Here is a 12,456-nt window from a genome sequence, read left to right as displayed (position 1 = left end):
CCACTCGCTCTTGTCCAAGAACTTTGTACAAGCAGAGATGGACGTGTAAGAGTTGTAAAAGGGAAAACTAGAAACGGTATACTGATTCGCCCTGTACATAAACTGTACGCTCTAGAAGTGCGTTCCTGTACTAAGGATACCATTATTTGATTTTACTTCTGAAAATCAAATAGGTGGGAGTGTTGTGAAACTGATTACAAACTTTGAAACAAATCTCCTCTTCATTTGATGTAAGAGGTACAGATGGTATTGGCTGTCATCGAAGTAGGGAAGAAAAAAGAATGTTTTTCGGCCCTCGTGACGTGAACGGATTGAGATGTTTTAAAACTTTAGGGAGCAGTCAAATGTCCCGGCAATTGTTATAATATATATATTTTAGTATAATTGTATTATGTTGTAATGTAGATATAATATAATAAGATGAATCAACTTCATCGATCAGCATTGGTTTCGATTCATCATCATACTACCCAGGTAAGTAGGTAAGTTTTGTCTTTTGTTTTCTGGATTGCGCTGTATCTTGGATGAGTGAAAGAAATACTTTCTTTTTATTTTAATGATGATGCTAATATTTTAGTAATACTTATTTTTCTGGCAGAGCTTTGTCTCTTTAAATATAATTTCATTAAAATTATCTACACATTTACAAAATTCGTAGCATTATTAAGAAATGCATTTATTCCATTTAGCGCAATCAGTTTTTTAACGATTAATAGATTGATTAAATTTGAAAGATATTGATTAAATTTTTTAACAAACTAACAAACTGATTTATTCTAGAAGAATTGTTTCCTAAAACGATGGAGCTGTTTAAAGACTGAAAGATTTCGTAGAATTAAAAATTTTCAGTGTTCAGTTTTACGTTCAATATTAGTTTAATTGTTTAATGTTCGCACTGTAGGTATGTATGTAGATATGTTGCTCATTACACAAAAATTATGCATACGTTCTTTTGCTTTACATGCAAGGCAAAATAAATATTTCTTATTGTTAAAATATCAATTAAAATTTTTTGTTTAACTCCTATTATTCTTGGGGCGAACATAGTAGTTTTGTCTTTCCCACATTAAATTGAAATCTGAAAGGTAAGTTCGTTTAACTTCAGTAAATCTGAATTTACTGAAATACTGTTGTAAATATTTTTTTCTTTATACATGTTACAGCAAATGAGTAATAAAATAAACATTACTTTTTCCATTTTCCCATTGCTTAACAAACACTTCTCTGAAAACAGCGGCATTAGTCCACTCAGCTCATGGTTTATTGATGATGCTTATTGCTGCCATCCGCGTATTTTCTTTTTGTTAAACCATTTGCAGCCGACCTTTGCTGTGGTCTGTCGCCTATGGAATGCGCCTGAACAAAATATCTTTTGCACAACTGTGATTGCTTAATCAATCTTTCATGACACCGCAATCTTAAAAAATAACATACCCATTTTTTTTCCACTTCATGACTGAGAGGGAAAAAGTAGGGAGAGTCTAAATGGGAAAGGCAACAAAGGAATTTTCAACCGGGGAAAAGAACTCAAATGAATCATTTGCATAAAGGTGGAGAGCTTCAAAGAATAGATGATGATTCTTCACTCATTAGAATGACTGGGCTTGTCTAACGAATATGAAGGTAGTAATAAACAACTCCTTCGCATATGGAAAAAGAACAAATACCACACCATGGAAATTGTTAAGTCATGCAGTATTGAGCTAAATTTTTGTTATCTGAAGAAACAGACAAACTTTTCGTAGCAGTCTTTAACGAATGAATCCTCATGCGCTTCAGGAATGTAAGTTAATCTAGTCAAATGAATATATAGCATAACGTATTCAATTATGCGTCGGTGAACGTAAAAGCGCGCTAAATGAAATGGAAAATCGGATATGTTTTAATATTCATAAAATAGGGAAGTATCACCCACAAAAATAAAGGTCAAACTCATTTGGATGTTAGAGGAAATTGTTTTTGACAGGGGAAGATAAGGGCACTATGACAATTCGTAAAGAATAGTCAGGTGAATTCATTCAAGGAAATCGAAGCAACAAATTATAAAGTGTAACACAACGAAACTTTAAATTTACATGTTAGAATAATTCAGCTTGATGTACTATTACTTTTCGATACAAAATTAATACATCCTTTAAAACATTAGTTGATCATAAAACTAAAAAATAAACATTAATACTTATTAAAGTATTTTTTATTAATAAAATACTCAATGAATTCTGTTTTTATTTTGGCGAACACTAATGTGTAATTTTTTCAATGGAAATATTTTGAAAAATTAAATAATAACTTTTTCAATGGAATCATTAGGATTTTTTTAGAGGTAGAAAAGATGAAAAATAGCAAACGCTTTCGCCGGGAATCGAACCACGGACCTATGGAATACCGGCCCAGCGTGCTACCGTTACACCACGAAGACACGCTAGGGAAGTGGGAGAAATACCTTATAAACTTAATTAATATTCCAAGTAAAAATTTTCAATAAAACAGTTCCATATTTGAGCATTCTCCTTCTGATTAAGGGTCCGCCAACGGCTGAGTGGTAAAGTCGTTAAACCTTGGTAGTTCGGTCCGAGGTTCGAATCCCGCAAATGGGCTGGCTACATGGGTGTATTCTTGATTTCCCTATGTGTAACGTGTATACGAGTTTCCCGTAGAAAGTCCTCCACGAAGACATCCCTTACCTTGGGCAGATAACCGTCGAGTCTTTGCCGTAATTAACCAAACCAAGCTATTTTGATTATCTTATTTTGTTCAAAATACCTAATTATAATTGTGATGTTAAGTCACCCAAACGAGAAAGAGGGTTAATGTCTCTGACTTCCGTACCGAAGGGGGACGAGTTCGAGTTCCGGAGAAGGCATGAATGTAATTTATCCGTCTCTTTAATAGAAGGCAACGGTAGCCGACCTATCTCCGTGATGAAGGAGACAATCGCTTCTGGCCTTAGTAGTGGCCAACTCATATAAACGGCTAGAGCTCGCCATTGGGGGGGGGGGTTGATAATAAACTAAAATGCATTTATCTTTAAAATGTTTTAAAATAAAAATTTTTATAATAAATTAAATTAAAACCTGCATAACTTGTTTAATACACTTAAAGCAACATGTACCTAAAATCAATGGTGTATCTTGCCTTTATAATGGGGATGTTGTTAAACACAAAATTGAAAAAAAAAATATCTGATGTAGACATCACATGACTTCCTTGTACGGCCTATTAAATTATGCGCATTTTTTTGCTGCATTTCATTTAAAATTATTTCTCCCAATTTCATTGGAGATATACAGTGGATGGACAAAAATATGGAAACACCTTGTGAAATGCATGTTTGAAAAGAAAGATTGATTTTAATGAAATATGTAGGTGGCGCTGGCGTTTTTGACTACTGACGCCACCTGTACAACTTCGTAAATGTTCTAAACAGTTCAGTTGTTTTGTCGGAGTACTGTTATGTGAGGTTGTCATTGCATTATGTCCAAGTTAACAGATTTCGAACGTGGGCAAATTGTTGGAGCACGTATGGTAGGTGCTTCCGTAAGCAAGGTAGCCGAGGTGTTTAGTGTTTCAAGAGGTACTATATCAAAGATTTATTCCGCATATTTGAAAAGCGGAAAAACATCATCTGCTAAATCACAGCGCGGACGAAAGTGTGTCCTGAATGATCGTGACAGACGATCATTTAGGGTAATTGTGACGAAAAATAAGAAGACCACAGCTGCAAAAGTTATTGCTGAAATGAATGTTGTGTTACCGAACCCTGTGAGTACCAAAACAATTAGAAGGGAGCTTCATAAACAGGGAATTGCTGGCCGTGCTGCAATTGAGAAGCCACTCATCAGTGATGCTAATGCCCGTAACAGGAAAAGGTGGTGTTTAAGTCATAAAGCCTGGACTATAGAGCAGTGGAAGCGAGTAATATGGTCTGACGAGTCTTCTTTCACATTGTTTCCCACTTCTGGCCGAGTTTACGTCTGGAGAACGCCATCTCAAGCCTATAATAAAGACTGCTTGTTGCCAAGAGTGAAACATGGCGGGGGTTCTGTTATGGTTTGGACAGCCATATCGTGGTTCTCTGCTAGCCCCATGATAACTGTGTCAGGGCACATGACTGCCAAGACTTATGTGAACATTTTGGCCGATCAAGTTCATCCCATGGTACAAACTTTGTTCCCCGATGGTGATGGTGTCTTCCAAGACGACAAAGCCCCTGTTCACACAGCTCACATTGTCCAGGACTGGTTTTCTGAGCACGAGGATGAGTTGTCCCATCTCCCCTGGCCACCACAGTCACCAGACCTGAATATTATCGAACCTTTGTGGTCTACATTGGAACGGAAAGTGCGTTCTCGTTATCCACCGCCAACATCGTTATCTGAACTTGCCACCGTTTTGCAGGAAGAATGGTATAATATTCCCTTGGCAAACATACAGGAACTGTACTTATCCATTCCGAGAAGACTGCAAGCTGTTTTGGATGCCAACGGGTTTCCTACACCATATTAAGCAAAGAAACATGTTTTTTTAAAGGTGTTTCCATATTTTTGTCCAACCCCTGTATTTCTCATTCAATCATTCAGTTATCACTTCGCGGCAAGGAAAAATTACATAAAAATTCAAAACATCTTCATTAAAAAATGTAAAAACAGAAAAACCTAAAACACCAAATAGAGTTAAAAACAATTTTACAATTAAAATTACGGTTTAAATTAATTAAAATTAGGCAGAAAGACAGATTTTTCGGTGCACGAAACTTTTGGCCACACTCGGCCAAAAAAACACTAAAGTTCGTGCAGAAACTGACTTAATTCACTATGCTACTAAGATTCAAATGTAAACAAATGGCGGCGGCGTTAGGCTTAGTGGAACTTAAACAACTTTTAAATTGGTGATAATTCTACAAATATTGCATGCAGATTAACTACAGGCTTAAAAACCTTTACCGGAACATTAGAACAATATAATTCAACCACTTTTAACGAAAATGCACAGTTTACCAACATCTGCTTTAAAAAAATAATTGGCGACCTATGAATTAACATTCTAGATTTGATGCTCTCCCCCTAAATTCATCTGTTCTCCCAAATTCGAGTTCCATCCATGTCACGTAACGCTTGATGCAGATCTCTTATTCAATCAAATTAATTATAGACCAAAACTTTCTCCAATTCGAACTGAAACTATTGACTCCCTCCCTTCTTCCTCTGTGTTGCAGCACTCTCTTTCCCTTATGCTGTCCTGCTGGCAAGACGCTGCTGTTCCACGCTGCTTCTTATTATCTTAAGATGACGTTGCAACGTATTGTATTCAACGATAATTAAGAAATATCGTGTCTACTAAAGAAGGATTTGATATGCGTAAAAAAATAAAGACTCTAATTCTTCAAGCTCAGTTCTGCTAAATGCGCCACCATGCTTGTCCACAAAACCCTATCTTCAGCCACTACTGTCTTCTCAGTCATCTATGCAAATCGAAAGCTGTTAAAAGTTCCAGTGCCTTCATCTACGCACTTTAAAATCATGACATATATATACATATATTTATATACTTTTGGTGAGGTCGATTGCAAACAGAAAGGGAGGTGCACATCTACATGTTATAGCAGTCCTATATACAAAATTTCAACATTATGAGGCTACTCGTTTTTGAGTTATGCGAGACACATACATAAGTACGTACGTACGTATATATACGTAGAATTTTTTCCCCTGATTGTACAATGGACTGCAATATTCACTGCAGCTCATCGTATAATTTACAATAAAGTCTAAAATCGTTGATTGGGAATATTGCTTCAGTTAATATAATCGAAAAAAATTTATTGTTAAAAATCATTCAATATTTTTATGAAATATAATGATATATGATAATAATTAAAATGATGTATGATAATAATTAAAATTAAATAATATGATAATAATTAAAATTATTATATATTTTTTCTTTTTTTACACTAACTATTTTTGACGATTTGCCTCCAAGCGGCTACTGTAGGAAAAGAAGAAAATTCCAAAGAATTAAATACTGAAACGAAAATCGACGTAATATGTGTAAATTTGCAAACGATCACTTTCACTCTAGAAGTTGAAGGAAAAAAAAGCTCTGTTCGACTTTCGAAACTACAGTCTTGCAATTTAAGCACATTATACCGATTCATGTTGCTTATTACTATTTACTTTAGTATTCATGTTTGATTAAGCAAATGTTCTAACAAAAGAAGTGCATATCGTTCGTTCTATTTCTATCTGTGAAAGAGAATTCTCGTTGATATCATTTTAGTTGTGAATACATTAAATTTCTTTTGCCTGCTTATTTAATTAGAATAAAAAGTATGGCTTTCTTGCCCTGAAAAAAAAATGTTATGAAGGACTTATTTAAACAACGGAAGTTTCGTCTTAGAAATAATTAAAGGAGCAAATTCTGTAATTTTTAAATAACAAATAAAAAGGTATTCAAATTTGATAAATTAAAAAATATTCAGAAGGTTTTACTCCATTCTTTTTAAATGCTGGGCGCTGTTTAGCTGTTTTTTCCTACATCAAAAAATTACTTTTTGTAACAATTCAGGATTGCAGATTTAGATTATTTTCACAGCTTTTCCATAAAAGAAAACGTTTTGCGCAAACGTCTGCATTTTCATTTAACCACATCACCTGGGAAATGAGATTCGGGGATAGGCCATATAGTTCTCTTTCATTTCTCATTCATTTCTTTTTGGTAACCAGTCATTTTCACATGCCTACCTTATATTAAACATAATTTAGATTGAAGAAAAACGTTTTTGATAAGCTTAGAAAGAAACAATTTCCACCTTTTGTCCGAGTCGTACTGAAAGCAAAGTAGCTGTAGATATATTCGTAAAATTTTAGTTTCTTTTATAATGTCAGGTGAGTGTCACGTGCTCAAAACACGATGAGCTATAAATCCACCTGTTTTGTGATCGTAATGGCTAAAAACGGAAAGTTGAAAATTCATGCCGAGTCTTATGTCTTAATCCATCATGCTCACGTGTCGTATAACGCCATCGCTGGTTATATTTCTAGGTAATGGAGTAACTTTATTTTTAAAGCTCTCTGAGTGCTTGATGGAAAATAACATTAAAAAATGTATATGGTAATTACGTAAATTCTAAAAACTCGTTTCTTTATTCCATGCTGAATTAAAATTTCTAATTTACGCGTATTCCTTTAGGATACAAAGGATACAGTAATAAAAGATTCAAGAAAGAAATTGCCTTCATATATTAAAAAGATATCTAGTCATATTTTCCGTCTTGAAACCTGTGCAATATTATCTCGATATTAAAGCTTAAATTCCGCCGGAGCTCACCAGAAGCAGCTTTGGAGATACATAGCAATTATAGACGAAGCGCACGGAGCCCTACTGAGAGATCTTTAGTATTTCTTTTATGTAACAGAATTAAAAAGCAGAAAATTCTTTTGATTTCGAAAAGTTTATTTTAATAATAAATAAGCCTTCGAAACATGTCATTCCCTGGGAAACAAACCCTTTGAAGGAAGTTGATGCTTTTGAGGAAAACACCCGCTTTTATATGTCAAAGGTATATTTTTCTCAGGAAGTGCAATGAATATATAATCAATTTTTCATTCCCAAATTCAGTAGTTTTCCATTGATTCAGTTGATGAATTGTTCATTACCGAAAGTGCTGAAAGTGATTACCGTGGACTAGTCCATCCAACGTTTATGACTTCTCACGGAGAACAAGACCTGCAGACGTTTTTGAAAGATGTAAACAAATAACGGGCATGGAAATTGTCACTTGTACAGAACTTTACGTTTAATCTCAGCTTACAGCTCAACCTCTTTGGATTTTGGGGAAATTTTTCCCGCTGTCATACTTTCTTTGATAACTAGAATAATACCGGCAGACGGTCGTGCTCGAGTAGTGTTGGGCCCTTCTGTCATTGTTTTCATGCCTACACATCTCCATTAAAATTTCCTTCCATACTTTATGCTTTTTCTAGCGATCTCTTTATTCTTATTAGTGACATTTTAATCCTTTTATTTATTGATTATTACATTTTAGTCGATGTAAGCATTTCATCGACTGAATGCTGATGCTCTTCAACATGCCCAATCTTTTAACGTTGAGGGATGAGCAGAAAGACGTAGAAAGGGACAGCGCCCAACTCGTTTCGTTTTGAGTGTCTGACTTTAAAATCAATGATTCTGTACATAGCTACAGATTGAAATGGTTAATAAGGATTGTTATATGATAGAGATATACAATAATTATTTTTCTTTAGTTTTAAATTGGACCGTGTACTTTATACTTAATTCTGATTCCGGCATTTTACTTGTTATTTTTTTGTTTATTTATATTATGAATGTCGTTAGATGAGTCTTCAAAATTTTTTAACTCTTCGTTGCGTTACATTACACTATCATGCCATTTATCATCGATACAAATTTCTAAATATTGAAGCCACGTAAAAGCGAAGTGCTGCTACTGCTCGAAATAAATAATTTTTATCTTCCACTCGCCAGTGTGTTGTCGTTCAGCAAAGTGTTAGCTATATAACTTTCAAATTTAATCTGTCTGTTATTGACTAATAAACTAAGCATTTTAAAAGCAATAAAAACTGTTTGAGTTTGTAAAACTTCTTTTTTATCTGGTTGAACGTTTTTAATACGTTTAATACGTACGTTTTAAATACAGTTTAATATTTAATGAAGATTTGCACCATACATCGATTTATAATATATCCATATGGTTATATTTATGAATATTTGCAGTATTATCGTAAAAAAAACGAAATATGTTCTTAATGACTGTATTATGTACCACAGTCCAGAATCCTGTGCTGTTTTAAACAAAAGTAGCATCCATTTTTGTCGTCTAAGAAATCAAAATCTTCATCATTTAAATAAAATTGTAAAAAGAGAGAAATAAGCAGAGGTTTGCAATCTCTCACAGAATTACAATTACAGAATTTTATTATTTTGTTTATGATCATATAATATATTCTGCATGCACTAGAGTTAGATAGATATTTTGCAATGAATTTTTCTGAATTGCAGAAAATTTATTTAAGTCTTTCATTAGTTAGATTAATGATGTAACGATTTCCCTTCCGGATATTCCGGAACAATCGGTAAAATGAACCTTCTCGTAGGAAAGGCGCTCAAAATGGAAGGGTCTGAGCAGTAATATGAACTAGTTAATAATCCTGTTGTCATGGAAAAGTGTCAGAATATAATTATGAAGTATATATTGTTCTTAAATTGCCTTGATAAGGAGCGTGCTCTGTAATTTGGAAGATGAATGAAGGATCATATACTTTGTGGCAGGACAACCACTTCCTATTTTATCAAAGATCAATTTTCCTCGCGTATTGAAAACAATAGCACTTTCTTTCAATTATTAAAATAATTGCATTTCATGAGAATGAAATATTTTCTCTTAATATAGCAATTGAGGTCCCATACGCAATAAATATAATGCAAAGCTATTCATAAGTCTGTTTAAGAAAACCATTTGCTTTTTTTTGAGTTTTTTTTTTTTTTTTTACTTTACATAATGCATTATTATCATGAAAATTTCTGGAATTTAATCATATTAACGTATTTTATATTGTTGACTTCCCTAAGTCAACCATTTCCACTAATTTGGCATCTAATCTAGCGACTGAAATACACTAATTTAGCAGTTTGAATGCTAACGTCACAAGCTTAATTTCCAAGTATTAAATGAATAAATATTAATGCAAAATATTGGCGCTGTGCAAGTAGTTCTTAGTTTAGAGTATCTTCCACTTTATAAACTTTTATCCCACAAAAAAGTATTGATCTTAGATGTATTGCTAATATTAGCTAATGTGGATGGAGTCCTTGCCATCCACATTAGCTGGAAAGTGTTGCCACTGTCCGAGATGTAAAAAATTTATCTTCAGCAGTCTGCTTTGGAAACTCGCAGCTCTGAAAACTGGCAATCCGCCAGTTTCCAAAGCATTGCTATTGTACAAGGCATAAGTTTCTTATATTTCAAATTACAACTGTGTTTGCTTAATAGACTGAAATATTTAAAGGAAATAAGTACAGTTAGTAATTTATTACATAGGTGAACAAACTTTGTTTTACAACGGGCAAGCTACAAATTTAAAACTTTCTGCGAACCAGATATAAGAAACGTATTAAAATATCAACATTAGATAATAAACACAAATTGTCTCTTTAATAAACAAAATAGAAACCTTATAAAAATAACACAAATAAGACTGTAATATTAGAAACACTTTAAGAAACAGCAACAGCTAGTTATTATAATAAAAAAATTAAGCAAATTTTTATGAGATGTTTGACATTGTTGAGATGTTTGACATTATATTTTTGGAGACCATTAATTGGTATATTATATTTGCAGATATACTAGACGACACAGCAACTCGTATGCTACTTTCCAGGCATACTTAATTTAGCTCCGATCATTTGTCGCTTTTAATTATTTGCACTGCAAAAAGTAATTATTCGCGTGCATAAGTACTTCTGAAAAGTATCATAATTTGCAGTGCATGCATGATAAATCCTGGAATTTTTTCGAAAATCATATAATTTTGATAAAATTTTGGATGTCGAAAAACTGAAATTTATTTCTGATAGCGTTGTTTTGTAAATCTATCGATACCAAAAGAACTATTTTCACATTTGTATCAAATGGCAAGGAAAATATATTAAAACTGAAAATAGTTCTTCCTGGTCTTAATACATTAAATAACGATTCAAATTCGGTTGTATTGTTTTTGTATTTTTGAGTATATTTTCATGTTTCTGAAGAAGTTTCTTTTCGCAAGTATTAAAAAATGTGACGTGTGGTTTGACAGCAGATGTTTGTTCTAAATTTCGAGTTTGCTTTGAAGTTAATTTTATTAAACATAGTACTTATGAATTTTTTCTTTGAAGTGTACTGTTTCTGTATACAGAGTTATATATTTTAAAGAAAAAACCAGTACTGCATCTACTCTTTATCGCTGAATTAGGGGAAAGGATATTGTTTCATTTCCACAAACGAGCAAATGGATCTCATGTCTGAAGTTATATGTAGATATTTTTAGCTTAGCACCTCTATTCAACCAGCGAGCTTCTGTGCTATAAATTACATTACCCTATTCACTTTCCAATCTCCTTAAAAATTCTTTAAATTGGTGACGATTTAATGCTCAATATTTCAAAAAATTAATAAATTTTATTACAGGCGTCATGACATTTAGTATATTCAAAGTTTTTGCTCAAGATTATTGTTAATGAATTATGCAATGATTAACAAATATTGCTCTTCATATCAAGTTTTTAATAGAATTAAAGAACATTCCAGTGGTTCCTACCATATCTATCCACTACTCATGCTCTATCGGTTGATATGTCGATAATCTTTTCCAGTTGAAATTGAAAAGTTCTCAAAACAGTGGTTTTAGTTCATCGTACAGATCTTTATTTGTGTTCCACTATTGGCATCAATGAAGTCAGTTCTTTAGTTATATTAAGAGTCGAAACAGCTCCTTTACCAATACCTATAGTTGTGATGTGCAACCAATGTCACAACTCTCACCACAGTCGCAAAGAACATCATTAAAATGTTTCTATATTTGATATTTTCTATGTTTTCTTTGTTTTTCAATAAAACTTTTCCTATGTTATGAGTTTTTTTTTTCTGAATTCTCAGCAAATGGTTTCATTTTTTGTTTGCTAAAATTTGCCTAATAGTATAACTAGCATTTATTGCCAAATCTGATGAAAAAGGTTGAACTTTAAATGTATTTTGCTGTTGTGTTAAGCTTTTCTCCATTTCATTAGTTTATTTTTATGCATTCGTTTTTGTAATTTGTGTCATGTTTCGTCTTCTGATGCCGTTTGATATTATATTCTTTTAACAGGGATACTGAATCCTAACATAAAAGGCAAACAGCTTTATGTGTTACAAGAGAGATAAAATAATCAAATTTCTATTTTTCATTGAAACTTTCCAATATTGGGTTTGTTTCGAAAAGATTTTTCCAATTGTAAAAATAAGGCGAGTGTTTATAAAATAAAATAAAAATAAGAAAATGAAATTTCGGTCCACAGGATTAGTTTTTAAATTAAAATATACTGTCCACCTTTTTATTGCAATGAGGCACTAACAAGTCACAAAAATAGTCAAAGGAAATTTCATAAAATTTCAGTCTTGTATGATAAAGTGATAGACGACTGCGTAATTCTCAAATTCTGAGATTTTCAATTGTAGTGTAGTATGCGCAGTTAACTTGAATTTTTTTTTTTTGGGGGGGGGAAATCAAGGAGGACCTCAAGGGCAGGCTTCGAGGATCGCACATTGAGAATGTTTTTTTATGATTAAAATTTGGAAATCAAACTTAAATATCATGTTTTATTGAACAGCAATAGTCTGAAATTGGATATACCGGCAGCAGCTGGAAGATAAATTAAACATAATATTTTTTT

This window comes from Stegodyphus dumicola, chromosome 1, assembly GCF_044657685.1.
Source record: "Stegodyphus dumicola isolate Sdum_Otavi_A_Nest chromosome 1, ASM4465768v1".
NCBI classification, from domain to species: Eukaryota; Metazoa; Arthropoda; class Arachnida; order Araneae; family Eresidae; genus Stegodyphus; species Stegodyphus dumicola.
Note: the sequence above shows the minus strand (reverse complement) of the source record.